The following is a 6,881-nucleotide window of genomic DNA, read 5'->3' as shown; positions in this document are numbered from 1 at the left end:
GTCGACGACACCACGGACTATGCGGTACCGAGAGTTCTACAAAGCCCTCTGACGTCGACTCCGGAGCCTTTGTGTGTGGGCCAAACGGCGGGGCGCTGACAAATTTACAATGATTGGACGAACATTCCCGACCACTCGTGCACCGTCCACGCCGAACGATGACGTCAAGCGGAGGCTTATAAGCAGCGTTTGCCGGCTGCTAGAGGTGCTCGTGTCGTGCTCGTCGTTGGGAGCTGAGTGCTCGTTGTTATGCTGAAAATGTAGTAGTGAGCTGTGTGCTCGAATGCTGTTTGCTGAATGTTAAACTTGCGGGCTCCATATGGGAGTCGCGCTAGACTGCCGATGTATGTCTTGTTTTAAAATATGTTAACCTGTAAATAAATCCTGTTAACCGAGTTCCTCATCTACGACCTTCGACTCCTTCAAATGGTGGCAGCGGCGAGGTAGTCCGACGACTCCTACATCTGCTTGACAGCGGTAGGATCGTCCGACAACTCTGACAACGTCTGCACAACGAATTTGCTTGCACACCGAAGGATTTTGGTGTCCCCGATGAGTGACTTGTTGCTTTACGACGAAGGCCACGTAGCAGTGTCCCCACTTGCTGACCACAGTCGTCACGGAGCCGCGCTCTGCGCTATCGCTAACGGCAGCACTAGCTACGCACTTCACGAACGCGCCGCTATCAGAACTAGTCCTGCTGCTCTGCTTCCTGAATCGCTCAACTTGTACGCCGCTTGTAATGCACCAGCGGGTGTGACAGCTGACAATGCATCGCATCTGATGACGACGCCGTGATGTAATCGTAACTCATGATGACCGGCGACGTCTTTAAAGCCATTGGAAAGAATGCGAATGTTTACGAAGACAACAGTGATGCAGAGCCTGCAAACGAACTACACTTTTGACGGCATGGTAGGCGATAGCATCACTGGGCGATGCACAGCTTTGCTTTGCGTAGCTCCTGCATTTCATCGCTGAACGCGTTGTGAATCTCGATGCTATAAGGTAGGCCGCAAACAGGTGAATAGTACGCACGCAAGCACGCACGCACGCGCATACACAATAGTGACTAATATCACTGAGCCTCTCTTGAATTCATGTTGGGTAAATGTTTCCTTTTATTCGCAGTACGTGCTTAGCCTGCTGTATTATGAGCCCTACGGTTAGTGACCTCTACGACAAAGTGACGTATTGACGAAGGATTTCGAGGTGCCCAGCGCTTTGTTATTTTGTTACAACGGTGTTTGATTGTAGTTTCCACGCACATGTACACATTTCAGTATCTGCACAATTTTCTTTTCTCCGTTGTAGCTCTTTCTCCGCTGCACTATATTTTCCCTCACTCGCCGTGGTGGTGCAGTGACTTGGGCGCTGCGCTGCTAAGCGCGAGGGTGCAGTATCAAATAAGCCTGGCCGCGGCGGCCGCATTTCAATGCGGACGACATGCAAAAGCGCCCGTGCGCCGTGCTAAAGAAGCGGCAGATGGTCAAAATTAATCCGGAGCCCCCAGTAAGGCGTTCCTCATAATGATATTGTGGTTTTGCCACGCAAAACCTCAAAAAGTAATTAAACATTCAATCTCAGTGGTCGCTTCAACAGGTGGTGTTCAGACCTGCATGTCAGATTTCCCCGATGGAGGTCTTGAGGATTGAGCCTTTTCTGTCTTGTTCTCAGATTCTTGATATATTTCTTCTTCCAGGAGCTGTGCAAAGCGAGAATAATGAAAGCAGGAGGCAACTTTTCGACAAGTGAACTTGTCTTCTTCAAGGCTGCATACGCTCTCCTCGGCACAGTATTGTAGGTACGGTTCTTCTAAAGGCGGGAGAGGGTAAGGCGGGTGGGCGAGGCAATGACCGAGGGTGCGTTAGCGCGAGGGCGTAGAATTCAAAAGAAAGGTGTGCTACTCAACGTCGGTGGAGTGTGAGGTAGCGCTGTGTGTCATCCAGTTGATGTGTCACTGTAGGTTCCTCTTTTCTTAGAAAGGGCTTGGAAAAGTAGTGGGGGGGGGGGATTATCTGCTCCACTGGAAGTCGTCTCTCTGAAAGAGAGACTCTACTGCCGCTACTTTAATCTCTCTTACGAGAGTATGAGACCTTGAGAACGCCACTTCTTTTTTGTACCACTTGACTAGACGCCGCGTTTCTGGGCCGCTATAACGTAGAGCTATTCCAGACTTTTCTATTCCAATTCTGCAGTCAGCCCTCCGCGATTCTTCTGAAAATTTTGGAGTCACCACCCACTGCGCCTGTCTGTCACATGACATCACGGAAATCGCGAAAACGCCTCATGTGAATAATATGTGCTCACGGATGATGCACGATTAGACGGAACCGAAGAAAAATAATAATTTATGATTCGACGCTTTTTTTCGCCATTAGCGAAGAAGGCATCGTTTGACCAATTGCTATTGCTCAAATGTTTTCGGGCTATACGCCCATTTTACCTCTCTGTCACGCCACGTCACGAAACACCGAAAACTTACCACGTCAAGGTGACGTATACGCGTTAAAGACGCATTAATATACCGAACAAAACTGATAATTTTTTGTAAACGGCTGGAGACTGCTCTGTACCGAAAGGAATAAAAGATGTCTTCCCGCCGATCGCTGCGGCACTGGCTACTCGGAGCTACCGGGGAGCATGGGTTTATTTGCCTATAAGATTTTACGTGACAGTATAACGTTATCGATACCTTTCGGCACGTATACGACATCGCTCTGCCAACTCTGCTTTGCTGAGTTTCCGTTTTAACGGCATTTTTAAGCCTGCGTTGCACGCCGCCGCGATTTTAGACCAGCCAGCACAAGCTAAGTAAGGGAAGCGGACGAATCGCAGACGCCGGTTCCACCCTCCTTATCCGGCTGTCTGCTTTCACTGAGCTGGCTCGGCCCCACCGACACCATCTCCATTTGAGCGCGCTCCCCGCCTCTTCTCAGCCAATTAGATAAAATAAACGGCTCAATGTAGGCAATGCTATTCGCTTCGAAACCAAAAGAAAGTGACACCCTATAAACGAGTAGCGCGTTTGATTGGACTTTTCAAACAAGGCTGTGGGATACCGCCCGACGCTTGTCAGAGGATTGGAATAAAAACAGATTGGAATAGTTTTATGTTATAGGACCCCTGTGCGTCGTTTGCGTGATTCCAATGAATGTATGCACTGTACGCTTCACTTTGATATGTGCTTGCGGCCTTTGCATTACGAGAGGGATGAGCCATTGCATTTTTTGCGTGCTTAGAGGGGTATTAGCCATTGCTGATGGTGATAGTTTTTGTACCCTTGGAGAGGACGATGCGTTTTTTAGAGGTCATTCGGGGTATGAGCCATTGAAGGCGTTCGCCATGATAAATGCTATCGTTACAAAACTAAAGAACCCTGCGCACCTTTTGTGAGCTAGTGATAACATTTATCATCATCATTATAATCATCATCATAATACCACTACCATCATCATCACCATATTATTATTATTATTATTATTATTATTATTATTATTATTATTATTATTATTATTATTATTATTATTATTATTATTATATCCAAATATGGTTATATGCTTCTTTTTCGTTTAACTCTAAAGAAGAAGATAGCTTATGAAATATTGTCAGCCACTGATGGCCTCGATCGAACGATAGCTTGTTGCTTTTTTAGTCGCGGCGTTTACATGAATAAGACAATATAACTTTGCATTTACCTTATGTTGTATACATGTTAACGGCGGTAATGCGCTAAGAAGCGAACAGAGCGCTCATTTGCTATGCATGGCGAACAGCAGCTGTGACATTGAGAGAAGAAGAGAGAAACACGCTTTAATGGCATTCCTATCGTCATTGCTGTGTAATGTTTTACTGAGCACTGTACCTTTGCAACAGGTTGTGCATGTCTACTTATACGCCGACGACAGCGCATGTTTTGCTGCATTGGTAGAATTACATGCTTTGTACCAAACTCTACAGTTATATGAGCCACCTAGAAATGTGGCTCGATGATGTGAACCTCTCTATTAATATAAGAAAAAGCGCCGTCCTAGTTTTCCTTCAAAATGTTCCTGCGCAAATTTCTGTTCCTTCTCGACAAGACATTATCGACAACATCCAAAGGAGGGTTCACTTAAATATTTGGGTTTAATGCACACCGTGAAGCTTAATTAGAGCCCGCATATAGAAGATATTACCTCAAAGGGAGCACGGGCAATAGGGATGCTGCGTAGACTTAGCAGCGCTCGATCAGTGTTGCGTCGGCATGTTTTCAGTATGATCTATTGCATCTATGTTCGCCCGATAATGGAGTAGACAGTAGCTTACGGAATTCGGCCTCTGATTCTATTAGAACGAGAGCCATTACGTTTATTTCTTGGGCTTCCTAAATTAGTCGCAAGCGATGTCTTATGTCAAGAAGTGCGCCTGCCTTCTCTTCTCAGGCGATTTCACATCCTAACAATACAAACTTTTCTAAAGATATATGCATCACCACAGAGGAGATCACAATATGTTTTCGTTAATGAAGCGGCCTCATTCTTTAACTATCAGGGGTATCGCTCACGGTGCCCTCAAGTTGTTTTCGCACAAAAACTATTGAACCTATTAACTGTTCACATATGCGAGGTGGTCTTACTGAATTCCTCGGTTCCAGTTGCTAAAATTGAATTTGATGATATTTTTTTAAATAATGTAATCACTCCCGTTTCAATACCTGAATAGTATTTTGGAAGGCCACCATGCGCACCTGCATACGAAGACCGTTGTAGCAACTGATGCTTCCGTCTGTGAAGAAAAGGCAGGTGTGGGCATTGTGTCACCACATCTAAATTGGCCTGTTTGATTATTCATGCCTGTAACTGTAGGCGCTTTAATTCGCGTTTGCAAGATGCTTATTTCATTTCACACTAATTCATAAACTGATTGCCTGTCGGTCTGTTCTTCACTAACCATATCCAAATTGTCAGATTCATTAGACGCTGTCTATTCTCCTTACCCACGACACTTACCGCTCGTTCGTTTAGTGTGGGTTCCAGGCCACAAAGTTGTAGCCTTAAACGAATATGCAGATGCACTCGCAGTAGCAGCCCACGATGGTCCTACAATTCCCATTTTACCTACGTAAGATTTCATCACTGCGGCGTGATTCAGCAAATATATTAGTGCTAATAACTTCTCCCAATTATCATCGGCAACATCTGAATTCCCGCATCTCACTTTTCCTTCGATCAACAAATGGTGCTCCTGTAGAAAAATTGAAGTAACGGTTACAAGACTACGGTGCGGAGTCTCCCCATTGAGCCTTTACCTCCACAGGTGTGGTCTGGCTATATCGCCTTTGTGCAATCTATGCAATGACAGTGAATCTCTGGAACTCTTCTTCTTGACATGCCGCCGTTTCATTATTCAACGGAAAGGATTTTTAGAAGAACCCTTCCAAAAGCTTGGCTTGAATTTGACTCTTCCTGTAACCCTTTCCTTGGGGGCTACTGTATTGGGTTACAGCCACAGGAACGTTTGTGAAACCTTCTGTATCTTTCTGCGTGACACGAAACGAATTGCATGTTAGAATTTTTCTAAGCACTTACTGTGTTCATAGGTCGACCTCTCTGTCCTTCCTATCAATAAATTGTATTCTATTCAATACTATGTTCATAAAAGTAAAAAAAAAATATCTAGATAGCTGCTAATTCATGCCTGTAACAGTAGACACTTTATTTTGCATTTGCAAGATGCTTATTTCCTTTCACCCAAATTCATAAAAAAATGCTAACAATTGCTTCACCGGCCGATTGGTGGGAAATGGTGGGACATGTCAGGAATGATGAATCGGAAAGTCTTGAAGCGTGTCTGTTAATCAAGGGCTAAATGAAAATTGCCAAACTAAGATTTTTTTGTCTTTTTAGCGTTATATGAAACGCTTAGAAACTTTCCCTCTTCTCTGGGTGAACGAACAGTGGTACAAATTTTATGCGCACAGATAATAAAAGAAATATTATGACTCGTGTATTGAAAGCTTTCATTATAACCTTTCACGTCTCCTACCTACACAAGCTTTGGAGCTCTACCAGCGTATTTGAAGAGTGGCTCAAGAAGTCTGCCCATACAATGTCCTTGAGGAGCTCAACGTACAAAAAAGTTTAGTTTCTGAGGCATTAGGGCACCTTTTGCGCTATGCGTGGGAATATTTCTGAAATATTTAGCTTGTTACACTCTTTCCCAGAAATTCTTTGAAGGCTTATGCAACGAACTTTTTCTTTAGCTAAACTGACTCTAAAGGAGTAAGTATACACTATGAAAGCAACCTTGGAAAAGCTGCAGGGCTGGTTATTGCCCAACATTCTCATTAGCAAGTTTTAAACAGCACCTAAACAGACGACACCTGCACCCTATAGTAAGCGGAAATGACGTAATTTGCAGAACGTCGCCCCAGATATTTTTCAGCGCGCCGCAAGTGGCGTTTAATATCGGAGGTCATTCCGAGGAGGTGAGGCGTTCACTTCCGGGTAGCACTAATGACGATGTTTCCGTCCTTTTTTATTTCGTTTTGGCTTCAAAAACGTCCACTGTTGTGAGCTTCTCGCGATGCGTCCATGCGTATTTCAAAAGTAAAATTTGAGTGGAGGCAGCTCTATATCTATTTTGAAACTGGGCATTTTACAGGTTCTAAAATTTTGTTTCAGTTCGTCTTTATACGAATGTTATCCGCATGTTTCCCAGTGTCCCATGAAAGCTCTAATTTAAAACAAGTTTTGATTTGGAGAAAATCGGTAATGCGTCGCGAAACTACATTTCTGGGTTAATTGTGATGCGGCAGCAAAAAATCATTCAGTGCACGTTTTTTGCCTGCCTTCATGTGGTCCGCGAGGGGCCTGGAGTGTTTTCCCAATTTCCTGGGT

The 6,881-nt window shown here is 44.6% G+C and overlaps 1 protein-coding gene across 1 annotated transcript in view; it reads left to right on the top strand.

The window, feature by feature from the left end:
• Positions 1-6,881, top strand: part of LOC135904071 (uncharacterized) — a 592,735-nt gene that overhangs the window by 121,827 nt on the left and 464,027 nt on the right. The window lies entirely within an intron of this gene.

This window comes from Dermacentor albipictus, chromosome 1 (genome assembly GCF_038994185.2).
Source record: "Dermacentor albipictus isolate Rhodes 1998 colony chromosome 1, USDA_Dalb.pri_finalv2, whole genome shotgun sequence".
NCBI classification, from domain to species: domain Eukaryota; kingdom Metazoa; phylum Arthropoda; class Arachnida; order Ixodida; family Ixodidae; genus Dermacentor; species Dermacentor albipictus.
Note: the sequence above shows the minus strand (reverse complement) of the source record. Positions and strands in the feature narration are given on the sequence as shown.